The sequence below is a fragment of the Notothenia rossii genome (genome assembly GCF_949606895.1).
Source record: "Notothenia rossii genome assembly, chromosome: 4".
Taxonomy (NCBI): domain Eukaryota; kingdom Metazoa; phylum Chordata; class Actinopteri; order Perciformes; family Nototheniidae; genus Notothenia; species Notothenia rossii.
Genome location: NC_136902.1, coordinates 24,619,029 through 24,646,897, shown reverse-complemented (window position 1 = coordinate 24,646,897; position 27,869 = coordinate 24,619,029). Strand labels below are relative to the sequence as shown.

At 42.4% G+C, this 27,869-nt stretch overlaps 1 protein-coding gene across 1 annotated transcript in view; it reads right to left on the bottom strand.

Moving 5' to 3' along the window:
- Positions 1-27,869, bottom strand: part of LOC307036054 (kazrin-like) — a 182,975-nt gene that overhangs the window by 33,911 nt on the left and 121,195 nt on the right.

Sequence of the window (27,869 nt, the reverse complement as noted above, 5' to 3'; positions counted from 1 at the left end):
TTTATATTTCACCCACTAAAATAAAGCTACGTTGACACCAGGAAATACATCCAGGAGCTACAGTTTTCCCCTTATTACTCTGAGTGTACCTGTTCGAGGAGACTTCCACAGCTTCAGTGATACAGTACACCCGGCCCCTCCCCCTCGCCTCAAATGGTTTACTAGGTATGGAGGAGGAGCTCTGCAGGGCTGTCACTATGTTTTCCCACATTACTCAAACACACACATGCACTGACGAGGGGAGGAGCACAGCCTAGGTGTGTGTGCTTGCAGGCAGGTGAGCGTTGATGTGTGTCAGCTCAGCAACAGGTCTGCCAGCTGTTGACTCGCCTGAGGGTCTCAGTAACCTAATACCTTTACATCACCATCAAAATGATCACTGCAGCAGGAAACACTTGCCAAAGAAAAACACTGTGATGTTTGATCTTGTTTTTTTGACATTGATATTGTTGCTTGTAAGGCCTCCCCATACATGTTTTTATTAAATGAATAAACCGCAGTAAGGGAGGCATAAAGTAAGCCTCAGCCAAAGATAACAGGTGGATTTAACTACAACTAAGGGATACAGGATATTGTCATCATTCTGTGGATTAAAATACAGCTTCTTTTGAAATTGTAATAAACTGGATATTGTGTAAAAGATATCTTTTAAATCCCTCTTAAATTTGACTTTTTAATTAGATATTTTTCATTTCTCTGGTCACCATGTTAAGTTAGTAAAACACGTTTACTACTGTTGCAGATAAGGGTTTTTTTTTTCATGCAATTTCTTTGCTGCCCACCCCTGCAGGGACAAGTAGTTTGAGGCACGCATGACAATGAGCGACTGATGATGTGCGAGTAGCCATACAGAATAACCCCTGATTTCAAACAAACCTGATAAGCCTATGCATTAATTAAGCTTTAGGAATCTGCCTCCAAGGACAAAGATAAAACCTTGTAAAATATGTTAAAAAAGGCAGTCAGAGCATAAATGTTGTCCAAAGTAAAAGGCACATATAAAACTGGTCATAAAACAGTCAAAACAGCAATATAAAGACTCATGAAACACTGATTGAATTGCACCTTGAAGTAATTTCTATTTCACATTTGTAATGATTAGGATTACGGCAGCGTTCTCTGTTGAGCCTGTGTGACAACCTGGATATTATTTAGTGGGAATGCTGATACGGCATTCCAACTACTTCTACGGACGAAATTCTTTATTCTTATTTCGCCGGGTTATTTTGTCCCTCTTCTGCTCCCATATTCCACATCGCAGAAACTCAGTTCAAACATCAAAACGTTCAGCTCGGTCGGGAATCGATTGCTATTACTTTTCTCATTCATAACTTTCATAATTCCCGAGATATATCCCATAATTCATCAACATTTTTACATGGAAGTCAATGGAGAAACTCTTCAGACTTGAAAAATCTTCATGCGACTTCAACTGCTAACTGTTCCTTCATACTTTCACTCAGAAACCTCATTCCAACTTTAAAATGTTACACATCTCTCTGACATTATTCATATTAAACAACTTTTAAATCAGATTCATACTTTTAGAAATATTAAACATTGTTCAGACCTTGGTAAAGAGGCCTTCTTCAGATTTTAACATTAGTGTGTATTGAGCAGCTCGTTAAGGCTAGAGTGCGTGATGTCAAAACTAGTGTGGAGGATAGCTTGAAATTCACGATGATGTCATAACTCCAACTGACATGCTCAGAACGCCACAAAACATCACATGATGGTTATGTGACGGCCCCAGAGCCTGGGGCCTGTGAGGGTGTGAAGGTTTGCAGGTCCTGCTATGGGATGGAGCTGAAGAGGCCAATCAGCGAGATCGGGGACACCTGGCCGGAGGTGCTACTTAAGCCCAGCTGCCCGGAGTCAGACGGCCCGTCATGAATCTCTCCAAGCCTGCTGCGGAGGGACTCACCGTGATCCTTTCCCCTCGTCCACCCTCTGCTGTTTTTGGTGTCGCCTAATAAAGTGCCGTGATTATTGGAAACTTTGAGCATCTCTCCTAGTTTTTCTGTTGTGGCCAACGGGCCGGTCATAACAACTGGGGGCTCATCTATCAGGAGTAGGAACCGGGAGTTAGTTGGGTTGGTGTGGCGTTAGCTGTACCTGAGTTAGCCTGTGTTCGTGGCTAATTGGTAGCCTGAGTTTATTTCGGGGGAGAAGCTGGGAGCAGTATCGCCCATATGACTGTTACGTCACGTGTTGGGGATTCCCTCGGATGACAGTGAGGTATGTGGCCTTTTATGGCGGTTGTATATGCGCTATTTTGAACGCGTTTGGTCCCGGGTTTGGGTGTATTGATGAGGTTTGTTTTTTTCCGGTAGCTGTGATCTGTTCTCGTAGATATTCGCTGAAACATAAGAGGTAGTGGTCCTGCCTGGTTGTACAATACCTGTAGGAGTGTTTCCCCTGGTAGGTTCAAGAGGCGTTTCCCCTTTGGGTTTCGTCTGGGGGGGGGGGCCGTGACAGTGTTGGGCTACGGCGGTTAGAGCTTCACTTTCCCTTTTCCCTAAACTTGCTCGGGAGCACTTCCGTGGGTCAGGGGGGTTGCCGGTTACCTGGTAGCCTCTCTCGGTCCAGCGGGATGTAAGTGCATAAATACCCACCGCTACTCCTCATGAAGACTAGGGGGGGAGTTACCTAGTAAGTTTGTGCTTAGGAAGTTAGCTAGTGGGGCTGCTCATTCCTACTGTGTGCACAGGTGGGCTAAGAAATTGCATTTCCTCTCTAAAAATAGCGGTTGTGATATAAATATGGAAGATATTGTGGGGGCGTTTGTTGCGGCACCGTCTGAAAGGTTTTTGGATCAGTGCACCAAGGAACAGTTGGTGAAAATAGCTGAGTTTTATGATTATGAGGTTGGCGATAAGAGAGTAAAAGAGTCAGTGAAGGCAAACTTAAGGGCTTGTTTGCTGAAAGATAATGTGTTTGCCACTGTAGTGGATGCTCCTGTCTCCGTGCGCACAGGGCACTTACCTCCGCCTGAAATAATGGGTCAGAGTACAGTGTTCAATTTTGAGCAGCAGAAAAAGTTGCTCAAATTACGCATAGAGTTGGAGACGGAAAAGGAGTTGGCCATGGAGAAGATGCGACAGGGCATTGAGCTCGAAAGAGTGGTGTCTGTGGAAAAATTGAGGCAGGAAACTGAGCAGGCAAAGTTGGAGTTGCAGAGGGAGAAACTGGTATTGGTTAGAGAGGGCAAAGTAGCGGCTGATGTCCTCTTTTCTGATGATCCATTTAGTCAAAGCAGGGCCCCAGGGAGGTCAGTGGATGAAATAAATGATTTGAGGCTGGTGCCCAGGTTTAATGAAAAGGATCCAGACATTTTTTTTTCGATGTTTGAGCGTCTCGCTGTTGTAAGGGGGTGGTCTGAGGCCACTCGCGCGTTATTATTGCAGTGTGTGTTAACCGGGAGGGCTCAGGAGGCTTATTCGTCTTTAAGTGGCAGGGACTATCTGTGTTACGAGTTAGTAAAATCTGCCGTTCTTAAGGCTTATGAGCTGGTGCCTGAAGCTTATCGTCAGAGGTTTAGGAATGGGAAGAGAGGTGTTAAATCTCACCTTGAGTTTGCTCAAGATATTTCCACCCATTTCGATCGCTGGTGTGCGGCAACTGACGTTGATTCTCACGGGACGTTGAGGGATCTCTTCATTCTGGAGCAATTTAGAAATTCTGTACCGGAGCACATTGCAGTGTACATCAGTGAGCACGCAGTCAGGACGGCTGCTGAAGCGGCTGCATTAGCAGATGACTACGTTTTGACACACGTTAAGGGAGGTGCTGCCATACAAGGCAGTCAAGGAGATTCCTCGGGTGTGGAAACTGAAGTCTTATTTGCCGTTCATGACTGAGGGGTTTGTTTCTTTGGTAGGGAGCGATGAGAAGGTGCATATAAAAATATTACGTGACACCGGTGCATTTGACTCGTTTATTTTAGCGTCTGGGTTACGGCTGCTGCCTTCCTGGTCGTCTGAGTGTTTTCAGCTGTGTGTTTTCTATGTAAATGAGCTGTGCGGTTGCCGTCCCGGCATTGGCTGCCATCTCCTGGTCCGCCCCTGAAGATTGCGATTGGAGCACACCGGGCCCGACGCACTCCAATCACAGCGCACAGCCGGCGCACACCTGCTGGAGATTACTACAAAGCTTGGGGACAATCATCATTCTGGAGGCTCTGTTGAGTGAACAGACACCTCTCGCTACTTGCTCTTTGTTCTGTGGTTAACTTGTGTGGTCTGTGTTTAGAGTGGTTAGTACTGTGTGACTGTTGCCTTTAGTTTAGCTGTGTTTTGTATAGATTCTTTGGTTAGTTGTACCACTTTTAAAGTGAGGTTTTGTTTCGTTCTTTATATTAGTATTTATTTTCCCAGTATGCGTTTAGACTCACTTTTTAGAGTCCTCCCTTAGTTTGGTTGCCCATTTAAACTTGCGCCTTTGTGGCCTCTATTGTTTGTTATTTAAACCGGTGTTTTTGGCTCTTTTGTTTGTTTCAGGCTGCTTGCCTGCCATTTTGTTCACCTGTTGTGCATTAAAACAGCTTATAACTTTGACCAATCCCATTCTGGTTGTGTTGCTTCCCTTTGATTCCCCTAGCTCAGAAGGGAACGTAACAGTCTGCTTTGCCATTTTCAGAGGACACGTACATGGGGTTGTTTGTTCCGGTGTTGGGAATGGGGTTGAATGTTCTTCAGGTACCCCTCCATAAAATGATGCTGTTTTCGGATCTGTTTCAGGGTGAAGTTGCGGTTGGCGTGCGGCCGGCTCTGCCCATAAATGGGGTCACGATGATCCTGGGTAAGGACATTGCGGGTAGTCGGTTGTGGGCTGATGGGGCACCTCCTGCTATCGTGACGCCAGTGCCTCTGGTTAGTATTAAGCCAGAAAAGAGCGAAACGGAGTACCCTGACGTGTTTACAGCATGCACCGTGACACGGGCAATGAAACGTGGGCAGGCGGGGAACATGAGCTCAGCTGAAATCAATGAGGCCTCACCGCAGCATGATGTGACGTGTCTCGAGATTCCCTGGTCGGTTTCTCACGGTGAGCTGGTGGAGGAACAGTGTGCTGATGCATCTCTAAAAGGTCTGAGGGAGAGTGTTCTGCCTGGTGGGGGGGTGAGAAATCATGCTCAGGGTTATTTTTTCCAGAATAATGTCCTAATGAGAAAGTGGGTTCCTCAGTTGAAGCACTTCGTTGGTGAGCCGGTTTACCAGGTTGTGGTGCCTTCCGGGTTCTGTGCCTTGGTGTTGCGGATGTCCCACGATGAAGCGGGCCATTTGGGTGTCAGGAAGACGTATGAACGGATCCTGAGGTATTTCTTTTGGCCCTTATTAAAAAGGGATGTCATGTCATACTTGTCAGCTACACTAACCAGTAAGCCTAACCAGATCCTGAAACCTGCGCCATTGTACCCGATACCAGTTACAGGTCAGCCTTTTGAGCATCTCATTATTGATTGTGTGGGCCTGTTACCTCCTTCTAAGTCAGGTGCTAGTTACCTACTGACAGTGATGTGCCAAAGCAAAAGATATCCTGCGGCATATCATCTACGCACGATTACAGCCAGGTCTGTTGTACGTGCTTTGTCGCAGTTTTTTTCCATCTTTGGTGTTCCTAAAGTAATTCAGTCTGACCAGGGGTCGAATTTTACGTCCCATTTGTTTGCACAAGTGTTAATGCAACTACGCATTAAGCACAACCAGGCAACTGCTTATCACGCGCAGAGCCAGGGGGCATTGGAAAGGTTCCACCAAACGTTGAAGTCGATGTTGCGTGCGTATTGTGTCCAAATGAATGGAGACTGGGAGGAAGGTTTGGCCTGAATGTTGCTGGCGGCAAGGGAAGTTGTCCAGGAGAGTATGGGGTTTAGCCCCAATGACCTAGTGTTTGGTCATACTGTGACATTGGCATTGTCGCGGGATGGTTGGACCGAAGACAAACCACCTCAAAAGCTGGCTGAGTATGTGAGTGGTTTTAGGTATAGGCTTTTTAGAGCCCAGGAGGTGGCTAAGAGCAATTTGACCTCCGTGCAGGAAAGGATGAAAAAAGTAAATGACCGTCAAGTTGAGAAGCGTTTTTTTCTTCCGGGAGATCAGGTGCTCGCTTTACTGCCAATTGTGTCCTCCACATTTCAGGCAAAGTTTTCTGGTCCATATTTGGTGGTGAAGAACATTTCAGAACTGAATTAGGTGATAGCTACCCCTGATCGTAGGTCTGCTACTCAGCTCTGTCATGTCAACTTGTTGAAGCCATACTTCTCTCGAACAGCTCAGTCAGCCAACCAGGAAGGGCTGTTGCCCGGTGCCCACGCGACGTGTTTGTCGGTCCCTGCGTCCCACCAGGCTGTGGCGGAGCAGGACGAACAGTCTTTGTCGGGCCCCGATGATGCTGTCCTTTATGGCCGACATAAGAATTCAGAGTCTCTGCAAAATTTGGATGGTTTGTCTAAGCATTTGGACGTCGCCAAGCGCAAGTAACTAACTGATTTGGTTGGCCGTTATCCGTGTTTTTTCAGTGATAAGCCGACTCGCATGCATTTGGTAGAGCATGATATAGAGGTGGGAGGTGCTGAACCCAGAGCACCCAGAGAAACGCAAGTATCTTGATGCAGAGGTCAAATACATGCTTGACAATGGGATTGCTGAGCCATCCTGTTCTAGCTGGGCCTCACCCTGTCTGCTGGTGCCGAAAGCAGACAATACTCCAAGATTTTGTTCAGACTTTCGTAAGGTCAATAAGGTCACAAAATCTGATTATTTCCCACTTCCCCGCATGGAGGATTGTATTGACCAGGTGGGATCGGCTAAGTTTGTCAGTAAATTTGACCTCTTGAAAGGCTAATGGCAGGTTCCTTTGTCTAAGAGAGCACGGGAGATTGCCGCGTTTATTACACCCACAGGGTTATACTCTTATTGTGTGATGCCCTTTGGTTTACGAAATGCGCCAGCAACGTTTCAACGCCTGATGAACAAGGTTGTTGGAGATCTGGAGGGATGCTCGGTATATCTGGATGACGTGGTAGTCTATTCGGATGACTGGGGAGTCCATCTTGATCGCATGGAAAGATTGTTTGACCGCCTGGCTAACGCTAATCTGACAGTCAACCTCGCCAAGTGTGAGTTCGCAAAGGCCAAAGTTACTTACTTGGGTCGTATAGTGGGGCAAGGCAAAGTGTGTGCAGTGCGCGCAAAGGTGCGAGCTGTTGATAACTATGCTCCACCCACAACTAAGAAGGAGCTGATGCGATTTTTGGGGATGGTGGGGTTTTATCGTTGTTTTTGCAGAAATGTCTCTGCTGTGGTTGCGCCACTCACCGATCTGCTAAAGGGTAAAGCTAAATATGTTTGGTCCTCTGAGTGTCAAAAAAGTTTTGAGAGCGTTAAGTCAATGGTATCTAACGCTCCTGTGTTGGCAGCTCCACAGTGGGAGAAACCAGTAAAACTTGAAGTGGATGCAAGTTACGTCGGTGCAGGGGCGGTACTGTTGCAACCTGATGATTTGGGTGTGGATAAGCCAGTTCTTTTCTTTTCAAAAAAGTTTATCAAACATCAGCTGAACTATTCAGTGATTGAAAAGGAAACGCTAGCCTTGATTTTGACGTCACAGCACTTTAGTGTGTATGTTGGCTCGGTACCGGTTGTGGTCTTTACGGATCACAACCCGTTAACCTTTCTCAATTCTCTACAGTCCCCTAACCAAAGGCTGATGCGCTGGGCTCTGATGCTCCAGTCTTATGATTTGAACATTCACCATATCAAGGGGGGGGACAATGTGGTGGCGGATGCATTGTCTCGGGCCCCCGGTGAGTAATGACCTGTTAATGTGTGGGTTAAATAGTCGCAGCATTCCAGTATCCTGTTGTTTTCTGTCTTTAGTAAAACAAATTAAAAAAAACAGTGGCTGATTGGTAGGTTGTTTTTTTTTTTCGTCTAATTGTGGTGGGCACTATGTTTTTGGTAAAGTGGTTGATTTGGGTGCCAGGGTTCTGTTGGGGACCCTGACTTTATGGGGGGGGCTGTGACGGCCCCAGAGCCTGGGGCCTGTGAGGGTGTGAAGGTTGCAGGTCCTGCGATGGGGTGGAGCTGAAGAGGCCAATCAGCGAGATCGGGTACACCTGGCCGGAGGTGCTACTTAAGCCCAGCTGCCCGGAGTCACACGGCCCGTCATGACTCTCTCCAAGCCTGCTGCAGAGGAACTCACCGTGATCCTTTCCCCTCGTCCACCCTCTGCTGTTGTTGGTGTCGCCGAATAAAGTGCCGTGATTATTGGAAACTTTGAGCGTCTCTCCTAGTTTTTCTGTTATGGGCCGGTCATAACAGTGTGGCCCTGAACAGCTTTACATCAAATCTGATGCTAAATAATGTGGTGTTTCTATGGCAACGCATCGCTCGCCATAAAACAGCAGCAGACTTCAGATAATGGTCAATGGTCCAGCCCTCAACAGCTCTACGTCAATTATGGGGTGTCATCATATGCCGTTTCCATGGAAACGCATCCCTCGCCATAAAACACGATGTCGCTGTAACTCCAATGGACACGGTCCGCTCGTCACCCAAACTTTGTTTGTATATCACCGGTCCATGCCTCAACAGCTCTATGCCAAATCTGAGATCTCACCATAGGCTGTTGCCATGGAAATGCATCCCTCGCCATAAAACACGATGCCGCTGTAACTCCAATGGACACGGTCCGATCGTCCCCCAATCTTTGCTTGTATATCACCTCTCCATGCCTCAACAGCTTTACGTCAAATCTGACATCTCACCATATGCCGTTTCCATGGAAACGCATCCCTCGCCATAAAACACGATGTTGTCGCAACGCCAATGAAAAGGGTCAAAACACCACCAGACTTCAGATAATGGTTAATGATCCAGCCCTCAACATGTCTATGTGCCAATAGTGAGTTTTCCTCAAAAGCTGTTGCCATGGCAACACAATGCTCGCAATAAAACACGATATTGCTATAACTCCTATGAAAATGCTCCAAACGGCCCAAAACTTCACAGGTTTGGTAACGATGCAGCCATCAACACATCTAAGCATATTATGTATGTGGCGACAGATCTGGCGACAGATCATTCACCATCAAGTTAGTTCAAAAGATTGCAGTTCAAATATTCTGCTGCTTTTCCAAGCCTTTTTACTTTATTTTCTTCTCTTATCACACATTCAAGCCCCCAGTGTTCATTCTAAATTCTTCACTTTTTTTTACACATTACATTTCAGCTTAGCAATTCAGCGTCAGCTTTTCAGCATAAAGCATACCCACAAGCAATTTCTTCAGGAATTGTATTCTCTAGTTATAAATAATTCCCATTTAATCAGGTGATTAAGTCCCATTCAGATGGAACAATGCATTGCATAAAACAATTATTTCCACCTTACACTTCCATATGTGAAATCTTATATATTTACATTCAATATGTGGGCAACACTTCCATTGTTCTGCTGCTAAATTAAATGGAGTCCACCTCCTGGAGGTCTGTGCTGAGTCCTAATTCTCTCAAGCTCCATTAATCAAGGAGGCCGCTTAATATGCAACCTTACACAAATATTCCTTTAGAACCGGCCTTTTCGAACAGCGTTTAAAAAAAAAATGCAGGTTGTGAATGTACATGTAACTTTGTATCTATTAATTAATCAAAAAATAATTAACTACCGAACTATGCTTAATTACATCGCTCATTGGAGCCTCCATAACTCCCCCCTGACCAGAGAGGCATGTTCAAGGCTCATGATGGCAAAACACAAAACGGTGGACATGAATATTAGGTTAATTTCTTCAACAGCTTTATTGTTTTATATTTCGCTGAGGTTGGTATTAATAGTCAATTTACACAAATGAACACACATCACAAAAGTGTCTATTAATAGCCATGCCCTATACTGTACCTTGATTCTCTGCAGAGTTGTTAATAATATCATACCATTCCTCGATATGAGACGATAAAGCACCTCCTCGGGTTTCAATGGTAAATTGACTGTATATGAAGTGCTTTATCAGGTATTTTCGACCCCTCAAAGCGCTCTTACATACTAAAAGGCAGTCATTGATGCAGAGCAGTACCACTTGTACTAGGGAAGCTAACACTCACACACATGAATACACCGTTGGCCATCGGGAGAAACTCCCGGGCTGGGATCGAACCCATAACCTTCTGGTTAAAAGATGGCCGCACTCCCTCACAGCCACTGTCTATAGTGTACATGCACAGTCAGAAAATTGCATACTGCTCACTCAAAGTGGTGTTTGTGTATACTATATGATACACAGCAGATTAAAAGCTAAAGGTACAAGATGATTGTAAGGCTTTGTGTTGATATCATATATGAATACAGTATATGGTGATTGTTCTTTATGATAACACCTCAATAAAAGGATGCTCAGAAGATAGCAGGAGAGATTTGCAGAGTACATTTTTACGACACAATGGGAATCCAGTCATTGATTTTAGCTGGACCTTATTTTCCTCTTACAGTCAAAAGGCAGTTTCATGAAATTGTTACAAATGCCTTATAATGCTATTGAAGAGAAAGGCTGCAGGTCAAAAATAACAGCTTGTGCTTCTGCCTATAGTTTCCAATGGTATAAGGTTAAGATGACTCAGCTATTCCCCGTTCTGGAGAAATATACTCAGGAGGAGAGGAAGGACTATCAGAGAAATAATATAATCTTGCCATTCATCATGTAAATATGTGGGTTGTGAAGTTATTTCAAGAAATATGGTGGTTAAATAGTCTGTTGGAGTGCATGAGAAATGATTTCAAGAGAGATCCCTAAATGCTTGAATCTCGGAAGAAAGTTATTTTATGCCTTCGAGTTTTACCATCTAAAACAAGGTCAAGAAAGGTACAGCTAAGTGTGAAAGTGAAAAAGTGTGCCTATAGGTTAAAAGCAGGGATATGTAGTATTGGTAAAATGTATTCCGTTACATGTATTTAAGTACTTTTCTTTGAGTAAATTGTACTTTTAAAAGTGTTTCATCTGTAACACATGACGGTTTAAAGCACCATGGCTGAAGCGCTAATGTGATGTACATTTCTTGGTTTGCTAATTGCGCTAAAAGCTAATATTTACTGAAGAATGAACAGCGAACGGAGCAGCGGGCTCCTTTTGTGAACACTGGTCTGAAGTGAGTGCATAAGAGACGTGTGCTGACACTGAGCTGACAGACAGCACTAAGTGTGTCTGTTGTGTTTAATCACATATGCACACAGTTTGTTATCTTTCAAAATGTCTGTAAATATTCAAGCGAACAGTGTAGCCTGATTAAGGGAGACAGAAAAGCGGAGATCAAATGATGTATCCCCCAAAAAAGACTGCTTTAACATGATTAATATAATATTTCTAGCACAAGTTAGTGATCAGACCTTTATGTAATAGGATTTTAATGATGAAACATCGCAACATTATCTACTTATTAGCCTTAATAGGTTTATGAGACATTTTCAAAAAGATAAGAAGGAAAGATGTGGCCACTTCTCTAATCTTACTGTCCCCATGTAACCTAAATGTGATCTGTGGCTGTCTGAGATGGGAACACCTACACAGGAATTATCAAAGTTTAAGGGCACTGTAAAATGTTGACACTATTTATATTTATTTTTTGACTGAAATGCAATTTATGTGTTTGCTGATTTCAGGGTTCCTGCAGGTTTCGCCAACTCAAATTTAAGACTTTTCAAGACCTTTTTAAGACCACTTTGAATAGAATTTAAGACCTATTTCACGGCAAGAAAGTATGAAGGAAAATTGCTATGAAAGAAGAAATATGTAATTACTTACAACATAAGAACAATGAGCAATGATAGAACATAACAGCACAGAACTGCGTTAGTGTGTTAGACAAGAAGTGTGTATGTGTCTCTGTGTGTGTGATTGTGTTAGGGCTGAGGAATTCATCGTATTTTAATTGCAATTACGATTTTGGCCTGCCACAATTAAGAAAACATAATAGAAAAAAACGATTATTTTGCCTTGCTAGGTTGTGACATATTTGATCTAATACATTTTAGTCTAATTTATTTTTATGTATCATATTTATATATGTTTAGTAGCTTGTGGAAGTGCGCACCAAAATATTTGTTGATCTTGTTTATTGGTATTTATTATTTTTATATTATTTATTTAAATGTATCATTTATTTAATTTATTTTTGTATTGATTTTTCAGTTGAATTATACATTTAGGGCAATCAACAGTTAAAAAGATACTGTTCAAATTATTATTTGTTTTAAAGTTCAATAAATGGATGTTTTCAAAGTCAATGAATAATCTTATTTAATAATTGTGATATCAATTACTGACCAAAATAATCGTGATTATGATTTTTGCCATAATCGAGCAGCCCTAGTGTGTATGTGCGTGTGTGTGAGAGTAACAAGAGCTATATTCAGAGCTCTGCTGACTTGGCTACAATCTTTCATCGTTGCTGTTGTATGATTGGTGTTTAACAACGGTATTTAGCGTCCACAGCACGGTTGACGTCGACCCAAACGTCGCCCGGAGGTCCCCCGGTGTTGTTGCGGGAGCTGCTGCACTAGCTAACGCTAAACTAGCTAACGCTAAACTAGCAAAACAAACGCTAATTTCAAAAGGTGCAGCGGGCTTCAAACACGTTCCCCTCAACTGGTTTTAACCAAGCACTACATTTGATGTTTTCCAACCAAATATGGTTGAACTTACACTTCCCCATATTTATTTGAAAGTAGATTCGAAGATACATGAGTTTCTGACTGCCGCTAGCTGAGCTTAGTTGCTAGCTTACTAGCTTGGTGTTCTCCAATAAGGGGCTGGGGGAAACAAAGTTAATGATTACTGGTTCCATGTTGATTTAATTCAATACAAATTGTTGGGGGGAACTGAAAGGCTATTGTCGTACAGGTTACTTTGCATCCCGGACATTTTCCCCAAAACACATTTAGACACTATCCCAACATAGAAGTACCTTTCAAATCCCATCATTTTTAAGACCTTCTAAATCATATTTAAGACCTTTCTTATTGTTTTGGTCATATTTAAGACCTTTTTAAGGCCTTAAATTCAGATTATCAAATGTAAGACTTTTTAAGACCCCGCGGGAACCCTGTGATTTATTTGCCAAATAACAATATAATATAGAAAACAACAATACATAATATATTATACATATTGGTGTACTTTGTAGAATATAACATGTACAGTATACAATATTTTGTAATTAAACTTGAGATGTTTATATGGCAGGTTGTCTAACAAGAAGATTATGAAAAATATTTGTGGATTAAATCATTCCACCTATATCAAAATCAAATAAAAGATTTTAAAAAAAGACAATAGTATGTCAGTACTTTATTTAGTAAAGACTTTTGTACTCTTACTCAAGTAGTTATTATGATGACTACTTATTTTACTGAAGTACAGCTTTTGCTAACTCTATCCACCTCTGTTTATAAGCCAGGCCACACTAACAAAACCATCTTGTATTGCTCAGTATATCCTACGCTCCTTCCTCCAGAGCTGTTGGGACTCTGAGGTAACTAGGAATTGGTCCAGCTGCGGCTCAGGCACAGACACTTATGAAGATGAAGTGCTAATCAGCAGGTCTGTTGGGTTTCCTAATTAAAAGAATGTACTCGGCACGTACTGGCTATTTACATTACTTTAAGACAGCATCAGATCACTCTAAAGGGACTACGGGACAGCAGGAAATTAGCTTGCTGTGTCATGCATGGCTGGGAATGCATGATGATAACGTCAAAATAAAAATATTTGAGAGTAAAACAATCTGTTTTGCTAGACTGCTGAACGCTCAGATGTATGATGCACTGTCACACACAAACACACACATGTTTTTCTAAGTTCTGGGAGGCCTTGCGGTGATGAGCTGAGAGCACTACCCCTTAAGTGAAAATCGATGGAAGCAGACAATCTCCCTCTCTGCAGCCAGTTTACACAATACCTCAGAGGACAACAGCACATATCACACTGCCAAGAACACGCCAACCTTTCTTTGTTTATGTGAGAAAGAAAATAAGAGTATAACAGAGACAATTTGAAAAAGATTAGAAATGTATTTAATTTATGTGTGTGTACGTGCATGGATGGTCAACTTTTTAATCACTTCAGCTTTTTTCTGGTGCTTGTGAACAAGGTGGTGTCCATCTTGTTAATGTTTGTCTTTAGTAGCGCCTAACTGGTCTTTGCTACGACACACAATGCACGTGTTAATGGACACCCTCTCCTCAGAAATACACACTTTCCTGTTGTCCTGTTCCCATAATCCCCCCGACCCAATACTGCAGCTTGCACAGCACAACCTCGAAACATCCCTCATTTGAAAGATCAGCCCAAGAGTAAAACATGTTAAGAAATAAAGAAGGAAAAATTACCAGTGAATTGTGAGGATGGCAGAGTAGAAAGGCTTTTCTTATTATTGTACCTACACCACACATAAATGAAAGGAGGTGAATGACGTGGTCATGTAGTGGTAATAACGGTCCAATTATTGTAAAACACTGTGAAGGGTAAATTCTGTCTGGATCACCTACAGTAGAAAACTGCTGTTATGTTCACCATTTTAAATTTTCAAGCACGTTGCACTTCTAACCTCAAGCCAATACTTTCAGCTGTCAAAGGCAAAGGCAGTTTTCTGCTCTGAATGATTCAGTGTTGATTTGCTATTTAACACTTACACACGTTTTCTCAAGTAGTGCACTTCAGTACAGATTTCACATACTTGTACTTTACACAATCCCTTCTATATGCTATGTTATACTCTCCTCTATAGGATTAGGGTTATTATAATTTCTTATTGTTCATTTTCTTATAATAAAAGCCCTGAGCACGTCGTCCACCACTTGGGTTATGCAGACGAGAGTGTCTAGATGGAGCGACACATTTATGAGTTTGAGGGCTCGTCAGGTGTCAGACATTGCAGAGCAGTTTATAATACTCTGGGAAGTCAGACCATAAATCATTCAATCCTTCGTCGACAGTTTGAAGGTGAAGAGTTCAATTTAGCAATTTCAGGTTTCACTGCATTTTACCTGGAATGTGCACATGCACATATCGTATTGGTCAATGCAGTATGTTGCCAGATGAGGTTGCATTAGGTGGCTGTGATTGTGGAACAACTTTTGTTCTGGACATTACTTTTTTTTCCAATGACAATGAGTCCAATGACAGATTTGTGTTTGAAATGTTGTTTTGTACCGGTGCTCTTGGTCTATTTGAACACGGTGTATATCATGCAACAAGTAGGCAGACTCTTGTAGATAGATTATTTAAAGTAATGAGATGTCTGTGTTGAGGTCGCAGATTTGTTGAGACCTTTAAGGCCCCAGCCACACAAGGACGATAACGGTCATATCCGCTACAGTTTTCTATCATATAGATCAGTGGTCGCCAACCAGTCGATCGCGATCGACCGGTCGATCGTGAGTGTGGTGCGGGTAGATCGCGGACCGTTAAAAAAAAAAGTAACAAAAGAAAGAAAAATAAAATTAAAATAATAATGTTTGAAAAATACGTTTTTAGATGTAAACCTATCATCCACCACCCCGTTAGCAGGTGCCACTTGATTGACATATATTTGAGACACCTCAATAATATAATACATTAACCGTGCTTTACGTGAACCTCATCATGAGTCATGACACAAGAAAGGACGGCAGGACTGCAATTTCCCGTTTTCAGTGAATGCAACAGAGGCAAGTCACCAGACCAATCAGAGAGTTGCATGGAAATACACGTGTGCTTGTGTCATTCAAGCTCGGCTCTGTGTGTGTGTGGCAATAGCGCATTTAGGGAGAGAGGGGGAGAGGGGGACCGGTGCTAGCGGGGACTGTGATGTTAGCATCTGGTTAGCTAGCTGCACTAACGGACATAAGGAGTTGTCTCCACAACAAGCTGGAGGAGTGTCCTCCCCTGTCAGACTGAGGGGCTCAGGTGAGCTAAAGGACTCTCTGAGTGTTTAGAACGGTTTTGTCACCAAATATTCAAAAGATTATTTCCGCGGCACACCTTCATATGATCATTATAGTTATACAAACAATAAGAGAATAAATGAAAAAAATGTATGAAATAGCCTACTATATGGCAGTAAAACAAGAATACAGTTTGAAAGGGGAGTGATTTGTAAAATATCCATAAAGAAAAAGAAAATCTGTTTACAGTTCTGTTTCATCTGGGTGTTGAGAGATGTATCCATAGATCTCTTCATGTTGCTCTCAAAGTGCACCAGATTGGTGCTTTCGACTTCAATATTTTAAAAAAAATCTTCCCGGGGGAGCATCCCCCCGGACCCCCCTAGAGGAGGTGAGGATCCCCCTAGAGGAGGTGAGGTCCTCCCCCCAATAGCACTTTACCCCTGCCTATATGCCGTGAGCTGATTATGGAGCCTTCATTGTAACAGTAATTCAGATGCAATTAGCCTATATAAAAGGCCTCAAATTGGAAGCATTGTCTGGGCCGTGTTTTTCACTCAATTCTGCAATAGGTAGATCTCGCCTTTCACCTAGGCCGAGGTCGGTGATCTTGGGCTTAAAAAGGTTGGTGACCACTGATATAGATGGTTCGGCCACACGAGGCCAACATGGAAACGCATAAAATGATAACGGGTCCTAAGGTGGGTAGATCTGCGAACGAAACAATCTGGGGGGGCAAACGGCTCTGTGTTTACGCCTATACGATCATTTCCTGATAACGTTGAAGCAATAGCCCCGCCTCTCCCACCTCTCCTGCTCAGAGATCAGCTGCTGGGCTGTCAGAAGAGGGGGAGGAAAAGAGAGGCTCCGTTTTTTATTATTATATTATTATATAGAGTCGTTAATCAATTTGTTTTGAAGTTCAATAAATAACAAAGAAGACCTCTGACCTGCACTTTTCTAATTTTGTCCGGAAGATTTCAACTTTAACGGACAAAAATCTAACTGAAACTCTGCCGCACGGTCCCCTCGTCCCTTGGAAGAGGCGGAGAGGTGGGTGCTTTTCATCTGCTGGTGGACTACCGGAGAGATTTACAGCAGGAGCAAACGCTTGCCTCGGGGAGGGAGAAAAAGAGCCAGAGTGCCCACAGCGGAGAATAAACAGAAGGGCAACCATGGCAACCATGCGCAGGAAGTCTTCTTCGCTGCTTTTGTGGTAGGAGTACAGCGCCACTGTTCTGGTGCCTATTGCGTCTGGACGGAATACTTTTTTTTATATCGATTTCAGTCCGTTTGCGTTATCGTCCTTGTATGGCTCCAGCCTAAAATGTTGTCACATAACCTTCTCCTTTACACCCCCCATTTTTGCCTCAGGCAAAGCACATACATGAGGAGGGTGGGTCAACATTAAACTGTTAGCTTCAGGTCATTGGTTTGAAATGACAACTAGGTGTGTGTTTACCAGTGGCGAACCGTTTTGTGCACGGGGGGGGGGGGTGTGTGCACAAAACCACAAAACCACTGAAATACGTAGTGCATGGTCCGATGCGTAGTGCATGGTCCGAGAAGGACAAACAAATCAACGTAACACTGTAATATTACAGATCAACAACACAGATACGATTCTCATTTATTCATTTTATATACATTTTATTTATATAATTAAATCGATTTTTTGTTTGTTTTATCTGAGTGTTCAAGGGTATTCTCCAAATACCTTGAAGGGCCTGACGGTTCACCACTGGTGTTTACCTACTACGAGTCTAAAGGGTTTAAGACATTGTTTACTTTTCAGGATTCCCCTTCTAATAATATTTCTCCACTCATTAGCTCTTTATTTTGTTTATTTGCCTCTCTACTCGCTCAAACTTCCAACCTTCATGCTCAGTAATAAGTGAAGGAACCGGCAGCCACCAGGTGCCACTCAGCCACTCTTCCATATCTGGCAGCTCAGAAAGCCACGGCCCCTCTCCACCATCGTCCTGCTGCCAGTTCACCAGGCCAGGCACCGGCTCAGATTAGCTGCCCGCTGGCCTCTTTAACAGCCATTTGAAGGACAGGCAGAAGGTATACCACCGGTGACTGGGTGTACCTGTTGGCTGGTCGCCTCGTGTCAGACTACAAGGTGGAATTCACAAATAGAAAATACACCTAGCACCTTGGTGTAGTACCAAAACAGAAGAAAATAAATAATTTGACAGAGAATAAAAAGAAGAGCTTTATCCAGAGTCAGTGTATTTTAGCAAAATGTATTAGCTTTAAAATCTGAATTTCATTAGTCTTTCGTTGCATTAATCAAGAGGAAAAGCAGCAAACATTTAACGCTTTTTTCATCTTGGATCCTCAATACCAATTTCTATGTCACTTTTCATTCATGACTGTTGATACTTTCATGAGTTTTATAACCAGCACTGGCTTGAAATAAAACCATGCATTAAAAAGCCCTCTCCAAAAAGTTATTTCATAAAAAATGATATCAAAAATAGAAAGAAAACATATATATAACATAAATATATATTTAAATTGTACTATTCATGTTCATATTGGGGAAATAACTGAGCACACTGCTCCAAATCTTAAATAATATATTGGGTGCATGTTAGTGGTTAGAAGATACAATAAAAGCATTTGCAGATAGAGGGTCTCCCTATTTATTAAGGGCACAAAATAAACACTTTTCTGCTAGAGGTCATCTACAGTATATCTGTGAGAGCCAGTGTATTATTTCACAATTCGTATAAAACATTTATTTAGATCCAATGTTTAATACACCAGGTACCGCCTGAATTGTTTTAATTGAACTTAACTAATATAATATTTTTGTATGTATTTAAAAAGGTGCAAAAGGTTATTAAATATATGTTAAGAAACTACAAATAATTATATATTATTTTTTACTTTGTAATGATTCAGCTTCCCCTGTAAGCTCTGAAATACATTTGGTGTGCGTTGGGGACACTTTCACCGGGGGATTGAAGGCTTGTGGAGCTATCAGAGAAGGTCACTGAAGACACTTTCACTGTTTCCGCTCCATTTGCTGCAGAAGAAGCGACGTGCCAAAAACAAGGCAGTCTCAGACCTGGCAATTTTGGATGCATTGATATTGCACATCACACACACACACACTCAGCTTTGAAGTGGGCCCATTGCTTAGCAACTGTCACTCCATTTAGATGAATGTAGACAGGTAGCGCTGGACAGACCCTGCTCTTCAACCAGCAAAGCTCCATCTAGATTTAGAACATAATGTAGCATGTGGATAAATTAAATCTAAGACTTCTTGAGCCAAATGCCTCCTAATGGATTCTAAGGGAACAAGAGAGAGGAGGAAAAGAGCATTTGTAAAAGGCTCAGAGGACATAGTGAGCCTAATAGAAGTGTATCAGGTATAGTCCAGCAGCAAGTCCTCAAAAAAGGCTTTAGTTTTCGAGATACCCTACCTGAGGTAGAACAAATTACAACAATGATTTTTCTTATCTTTAGGGTCTCCCATTAATGAAATTGATTGTTGTCAAATGTTAGTTTGGGGGAAAAAATGTTTTTTTGGTTGTTCTTTAGAACTACCCAAATCCCTGAAAAAGAGCCAAATTAGACCAGGCCGAATATGGGAAAGGTGACAAAAAGCCCATAACTTGAGAATGACCACTCTTTTCCTCTTCAGATTTGCTGAGGTATGAACCAGGTGGCTGTCCTACATCACCAAATAGTCAGACAATTATTTAACTAAAGAAATACTGAATTATAGTCCTGTAAACTTAGCTTTAGTTTAGACGGAAATTGTACTTTTGGTGATAGGAACATCGGACTCCATCACTTTTCTCTCATTTATCAGAAAAACAGAAATCCCTAAAACATATACCATTACTGAATTGTCTAGGGTGCTATTGAACACTAATCAGTATGGAAATATCTGGTACAGTTCTATTGCAAATGAGATTTCTTTAGAGATAGGCCTACCTCTTCTCTGAGACAGTCAAATTCCGAATGGGAGATAAGTGGCACAATAGCCTATAAGTCAAGAATGCTGACTCTGATGGTCATTATATTTGGAGAGGGAAATACCAGGTGGCTGAATAAAAGTGAGTAATGTCTCTCACTTCTGTAGGTGCTGGGGTTTTGTAAATAGCACTGGTTGAATGGCCCCATCTCTGACAATCCACCCCTTGCCAACAGGACTCCATAACAAGGGTTTGGGTTCGGGCTGTGACACCATATCGATGTCTGAAACATTGCTCTTTACATGTTGTTGAAATGCATCCTCTGTTGGCAGATTTTCCGAGGCTGCATCTGTTGTTGATGCAATTATGAACCTCAGTTCATCCAAGTTTGTGCACATCAGTCCAATTTCCTTTTTTCCATATAGCAGAAGCGCAAATTCTCTTGCGACTGGCAAAGACTCTTCCAAGCTGGCAGAGTCCAAAATTAGCCAGATCTTTGAGCTCGCTGAGATGGATCTTGAGTTTGGTGAATGCTGTTGTCTTTCCTATTCTGTACAAACTACTTGTTGTGGCACAGCCAGTGAGTGCACGACATGCTGGTAGACAGTTAGACATGTCTTTTCCAATGTTCTCACATATGGTGTTGATGGGGACATATCTCTCTCTCATTCCATGGCCTGCATGCATGTACACTAGAGTCTCTAGTCTAGAGATTAACCTCTGGTTAAACCAGTGGAAACAAGACTGCACTGTGCATGTTTAACTACATAAAATCAATTTCAAGGACCGCCCACTTCCATCTACGTAACATTGCAAAAATCAGGCATATCTTGCCTCAAAACGATGCAGAGAAACTAGTCCATGCATTTGTTACTTCAAGGCTGGATTATTGTAACTCCTTATTATCAGGGTGTACCAAGAAGTCAGTCAAGTCGCTTCAGCTGATTCAAAATGCTGCAGCTCGTGTACTAACCAGAGTTAGGAAAAGGGACCACATTACTCCTGTTCTGGCTGCCTTACACTGGCTCCCTATAGAACACAGGATAGAATTTAAAATTCTTCTTCTCGCCTACAAAGCCCTTAATGGGCAGGCGCCATCTTACCTTAAAGAACTCATTATACCCTATTGTCCTACTAGGGCATTGCGTTCCAAGAATGCAGGGTTGTTGGTTGTTCCTAGAGTCTCTAAAAGTACAATGGGAGCCAGAGCCTTTTCTTATCAAGCTCCACTTTTGTGGAATCAGCTTCCAGTTTGTGTTCGGACGGCAGACACCCTATCCGTTTTTAAGAGTGCGCTTAAGACTTTCCTTTTTGATAAAGCTTATAGTTAGGGCTGATTAGATTCAGCCCCTAGTTTTGCTGATATAGGCTTAGTTTGTCGGGGGACATCTTACTTCTTCCTTCTCTCTGTCTATACCTGTGTACTCTCATGTTCCGATTAACCCAGCTTCCCCAAATTTCTTTCTTTTTGGTGTCTATATACGCCGGGATCCGGAGTCATGGATGATCCTGCGGTCCTGTGTCATGGATTGCGAGTCCTGGATCTTGAGTCGTGGCTGCGGTCCTGGATCATAAGTCCTGGATGGATATCCTCGTGGATTCATCTTCTTATTATACACACATGCATTTCAAAACATTTGGACTACCTATGTTGCAAATGTATTATCTTTTCAATTTACACACGGCATCTATTGCACGTCTGTCCGTCCTGGGAGAGGGATCCCTCCTCTGTTGCTCTCCCTGAGGTTTCTCCCATTTTTCCCTTTAAACTGTGGGGTTTTCTCTGGAAGTTTTTCCTTGTACGATGTGAGGGTCTAAGGACAGAGGGTGTCGTATTGTCATACTGATATTCTGTACAAACTGTGAAGTCCACTGAGACAAATGTAACATTTGTGATATTGGGCTATATAAATAAACATTGATTGATTGATTGATTGACATTGTCACTGCTGCCCCAGAGAGACTACACTCAGGATTTGACGAAGGGGAGGAGGTGAAGAGCATCTGCACAGCAGGAGTCAGCAGTTTGACATCACTACAGTGATCAGGAGGAGGCAGAAATAAGGATGGTGCTCCATGCCATACATCTTGCAGAGTCATTTTCCCGCACAATTGTGAGGTCTGATGATGACACAGGTGTGTAAGTACTGCTCATATATTATGCAAGCAAATACATGTTTTGTTCATCTCTAGTGTACATGCATGCAGGCCATGGAATGAGAGAGAGATATGTCCCCATCAACACCATATGTGAGACAATTGGAAAATACATAATAATAATAATAATAAATTGTATTTGTAAAGCACCTTTCATTGCTAAAAGCAATCCCAAAGTGCTACAGGAGGCGTAAGAAACAAACAAAATAAACAAAACTTTAATCAAAGGCTTTTTTTAAAAGAAAGGTTTTTAGGCCTTTCTCCGCAGTGGTCTGGGGAGTCCTCAGGTGGTCTGGGAGGGAATTCCACAGGTGAGGAGCAGCTGCACAGAAAGCCCGATCCCCCATTGTGCGGAGTTTGCTCCTCGGGGGGCGAAGCATATGGTTTGTTGTGGAACGGAGGTTGCACTGATGGGCGAGCAGTGAGATCTTGTATTTAATCCTGAATGAGACAGGAAGCCAGTGGAGGGAATGAAGGACGGGTGTGATGTGGTTGTACTTTCTCACCCTCATCAGGATCCTAGTGGCACTGTTCTGTATGTATTGGAGCTTCTGAAGACTCCCGCTAGGAGTCCCGATGAGGAGAGCGTTGAGGAAACGAAGGCATGGACCAGTTGTTCAGCACCTGACAGGAGTTTTGCAATGTTCCTGAGGTGGTAGAAGGAGGTTTTGCACAGGTGTTTGATGTGGGTGTCAAAGGTCAGATGTCGGTCAAATCTTACACCCAGGTTGGTAACTGATGTGGAGAGGGGTATGTTTTGGCCAGAATAGGTGATGTGGCTTATGGGGGATGACTGGACCTGGTTTGGGGTGCCAACTAAAATAGCCTCTGTTTTGGAGCTATTAAGCTGCAGGGAGTTTTATTGCATCAAAGCCTTTATCTCCTCAATGCACGTGTTAAAGGATGTTGATGGGAACGGTGATGATGATGGTGACAGTGAGGATGCATGTGGGATAGGGTCTGTCTTTATATATAGCTGCGTGTCATCAGCGTAGCAATGGAATGCTATTCCATGCTGGCTGATGACACGGCCAAGGGGCAGAGTGTACAGGGTGAACAGAGTGGGCCCAAGGACCGACCTTTGAGGGACACCACAGGTGACAGGGTGTGTCTGGGACCTCGCACCTCCCAAGGAGACGTACTCTGTTCTTCCAGACAGGTAGGACTGGAACCAGCTCAGGGCGGAGTCAGAGAGTCCGATGTATTGGAGGCGCTGAAGGAGGATGTTATGGCCGACAGTGTCGAATGCTGCAGTCAGATCCAGGAAGATGAGGAGAGATGGGGAACCAGATTCAGCCGCCATCAGCAGGTCGTTTGTGACCCTGACCAGAGCTGTTTCAGTGCTGTGGGCGGAACGGAAACCGGACTGGAATTTCTCAAAGAGGCAGTTTAGCTGGAGATGGTCCTGAGGCTGGGCGGCAACTACAATGATGTCTACCAGCATGTCATGCACTCACTGGCTGTGGCACAACAATTAGTTTGCACAGAATAGGAAAGACAACAGCATTCACCAAACTCAAGACCCATCTCAGCGAGCTCAAAGATCTGGCTCATTTTGGACTCTCTGCCAGCTTGGAAGAGTGTTTGCCAGTCGCAAGAGAATTTGCGCTTCTGCTATATGGAAAAAAGGAAATTGGACTGATGTGCACAAACTTGGATGAACTGAGGTTCATAATTGCATCAACAACAGATGCAGCCTCGGAAAATCTGCCGCCAACAGAGGATGCATTTCAACAACATGTAAAGAGCAATGTTTCAGACATCGATATGGTGTCAAAGCCCGAACCCAAACCCTTGTTATGGAGTCCTGTTGGCAAGGGGTGGATTGTCAGAGATGGGGCCATTCAACCAGTGCTATTTACAAAACCCCAGCACCTACAGAAGTGAGAGACATTACTCACTTGTATTGCGAAGATGCAAAGTGTGGAGAGAGTGGAAAGTGCCAGTGCCTCTCTGCTGGCCTTCCCTGTACGGAGTTCTGCACCTGCTGTGCAGAATGTCAACATGTGTCCCCTAACGTTTCTGAGGAACCTGACATGTAACATTATATTCTAGTATCTATATACTTCACCTCTCACATAATTATTTTATGATTTGTATACTGTACTTTGAATTAAGGTTCCAGTTTCAATCAAACCTGTACTATTTACAACTATGTTTTAGAGGCTTGCAATTTAGAGATAATACACTTTATTGTATTGGGTTATTCTTATTCAGACTATTTGGTGATGTAGTTCAGCCACCTGGTATTTCCCTCTCCAAATATAATGACCATCAGAGTCAGCATTCTTGACTTATAGGCTATTGTGCCACTTATCTCCCATTCGGAATTTGACTGTATCAGAGAAGAGGTAGGCCTATGTCTAAAGAAATCTCATTTGCAATAGAACTGTACCAGATATTTCCATACAACTACTGGTTAATGTTCAATAGCACCCTAGACAATTCAGTAATGGTATATATTTTAGGGATTTCTGTTTTTCTGATAAATTAGAGAAAAGTGATTGAGTCCTATGTTCCTATCACCAAAAAGTACAATTTCCGTCTAAACTAAAGTTAAGTTTACAGGACTATAATTCAGTATTTCTTTAGTTAAATAATTGTCTGACTATTTGGTGATGTAGGACAGCCAGCTGGTCCATACCTCAGCAAATCTGAAGAGGAAAAGAGTGGCCATTCTGAAGTTATGGGCTTTTTTGTCACCTTTCCCATATTCGGCCTGGTCTAATGTTGCTTTTGTTCCCCCCAAAATAAAATTTCACAACACTCAATTTCATTAATGGGGGACCCTAAAGATAAGAGAAATCATTGTCGTCCTTTGTTCTACATCGGGTAGGGGTATTTCAAAATCTGAGGGCCCTTCCTGCTAGACTAGTAGTTTATCTGATGTTCGATCTACAGACACCACACACACCAGTAATGTTTAGTTTCATTACTCCAAAAGCTCAATTGAACTCCTAAAACTAGACCCCTTGAAGTGTTCGCTTTTTGCCTTGTCTGTGACCTTTGAGCTCCACTAGTCGACAGCCTCCTTTAATGAAGCAGTAAGAGCATGAAGGCAGATAACAAGACTGCTGCACTGCTCCACTTTTGTACATTTCAACGTCTCAGTGGTCTTTAATAAAAAGGCCAGAGGAAATAGGCAGACAGGCGCACAGTCAACCCTTTCTGATCGCATGTTTGTGGATCCTCAGTGTAAAATCATGTCTATGTCCATGTTTCTGATGATGCCCACTGTGATCTAAAATCTGCATTAGGTTTTATTTTCCTGTCTTTTGTCAATACTCCCGATCTGATTTTGAAGTTGATGATACAAACAATGTCCAGTTATTGCGTCTTGCATATCTAAATAATATGAGTCATATTAAACTACAGCTACTGTCTGAGCATTTCTAAAAAAGCTATTTCTGGAGTGAGCAAATTATGGTGCAGAGGCCTTGTTATTGTTGCTGGAGGCATTTAAGTGCCACCATCCTAATGGCTATACGAGGGCTTCGGTGAGGGCAGGTGTTCTGGAAAGTGTCAGCGCAGGAGAAAAATGGAAGCACTCAGCAGAGAGACTCCACACATGCACCCACACCCACACCCACCTTCACAATTCTCCCTATTTTTTATTGTTCTTTTGTTCATGGTGGTATTTCTCTCCTACCCTCTTCGCTATATGGTTTTTCTCTCATTAATCACAATACATTCACAGACAAAACTACTGTATGTCCTGAGGCAAACTCATCTCTTCCTTCTCATGGTGCCTTTCTATTTCCCCCAAAAATGTTGCTCTCAGCTCCTCTGTCTCCTTCCATCCTTTCTGGATGCCTTGTATGACTTCTCTGCACTGACCTTCCTATTTAAACCAGCCCACATGCCAAGCTTCACCCAGATATCATTGGCCGTTAATGTGCAGAAGCAGCACCTGTCTCCATAATGATACAGAGCTCACTGCTGAGGTTCGTTTCCCCTCTGCCGCCCTGTCTCTCTCCTTCTGCAGACCTGAGATGAATTTGCTGATAATGCCCCTCAGCGCCCTGTTCTCACTCGGATGAAACTTTAGGTTATATTCGTGGCCTTGGCTGCAGCGGTTGGGGGTGAGCGTGTATGTGCTTTTCTGAGTCTGCACTTCTACAGCACCCAGGAAACGAACTTGGACATAATGCACCAGCTGGTTCATGCTGAAGGAGAGCGCGTACGTGTGCAAACATTTTAACTTACACATATGCATATAACTAACCTGCTCTTTGACTTTATAATGACTACCACAAGTTAAATTGTTTCATCATGTTCTGTAGTTTCATTAAGATATTTTACTTAACAGACAAATACAAGAAAAAAGTTGTGTATTCCAAATTTCACATAAAATCCAAAGTATTTGCAGTAAATGTATGTTAAATTATTCAATCAATAAGTAAAAGTACTTATTTTGCAAGATGGTTTTATTGAGAGTGTTATATGTATAATAGCGATTTATTGAATTTTAATAGCTTGATAAAGTGTTTGGCAGTTTATTCCATAACCTGAAATGAGCAGTAACTGTCAGATTAATATAGTATAGTAAAGACTACAATATTTCCCCCTAAACTGTGTTTAAAAAAAATCCTTAAATGAAAACACTCAACCTCAAATTATAATGAAGCACAGTAGTTGACTTGATGTACTTAGAACCAAACAGTTACCATCTGTTGTTCTGATAAGCAGAGATGTAATGTTACTAACATACCAAGAAAACCAGATTGCCAGCAATATTTCTTCTCTTTTCCTTGAACAATGGCTTGTGAGCTCTCTCAGTATCATCGCGACATCGACAGATGCTAACAGGATAGAAAACTGGCAGCCAAATAGACCCCTAAGCAGGACACTGTAATGAGGAAAGGGCCCCTGGGGGCTCCTTGGGGGACACCAGAGATCCATACTGCAGCTGGCAGCCTGAAAGGATCCACAATCCAAGAGAAGTGTCTGTACCGGTGACATGGTTTGCTACTTTGCTTCTCTCTACAAGGATCCAACAGCTTGAAAGAAGCTGTTATCATAAAAAGGGCTGAAACATTGAAACAGACTCCAGATAAACGCCTGCAACTGTGTTTGTCTGCAGACACGAGACCCGTCTGACCAGTTAGAGAGTTTCTTGGAATAAATAGAGACTTTTAAAGTTTATAAGCTGCTTTTAGGGGATGGTTAATGTGCCGCGAGTGACTAACAGCAGAACTGTAAAAACAGGTGGAGCATGATGGTATTTACTGTAGACCGAGCCATATTACAGCATCATATTTACAGGAGGACTAGGAGCTAGAAATGCATAAAATGTAAATCCAATAACAATTCAGATTTTCCTCATTAGAACCATGAGGATGTCTCCACTAGCTGCAAGCCATGAAACCCTGAGTGAGCTAACTGAAGTTTGTATAGTTTTTCTAATTAATCTGCATCTTTTTTTAATGGAAAAAATGTGAACATCTGGTGCAACAGACCTAAAGGTTCATTATTATCAACCTATTGTCAACCTAAAATAATGGTAAAATGTGTGCATTCATTTATCATTAAAAAACATTTATAAACTTTAGTCCCCCAAATTGACAGCCTTGCATTGTGGTTGATAATGTAGCCTTAACAGTTAATAAATGGTAATGTATTAAATCACAGCAAGAAGTTTTGATGGAACATTTGAATAACATGTAAAAAACAAATAGCAAAATGTTAACTTGTTGCTTATACATGTAGGTGCAATCACAGTATTGGATTTATCAGCAATTTTCTACTTTTCAACATGTTTTAGGGGTTATATAAACTTCACACTTACTGACACCAGATTGAGTAACATAACAAAATACAATGCATTTTGAGATCAGATTTGAAAGAATACAAACTCCA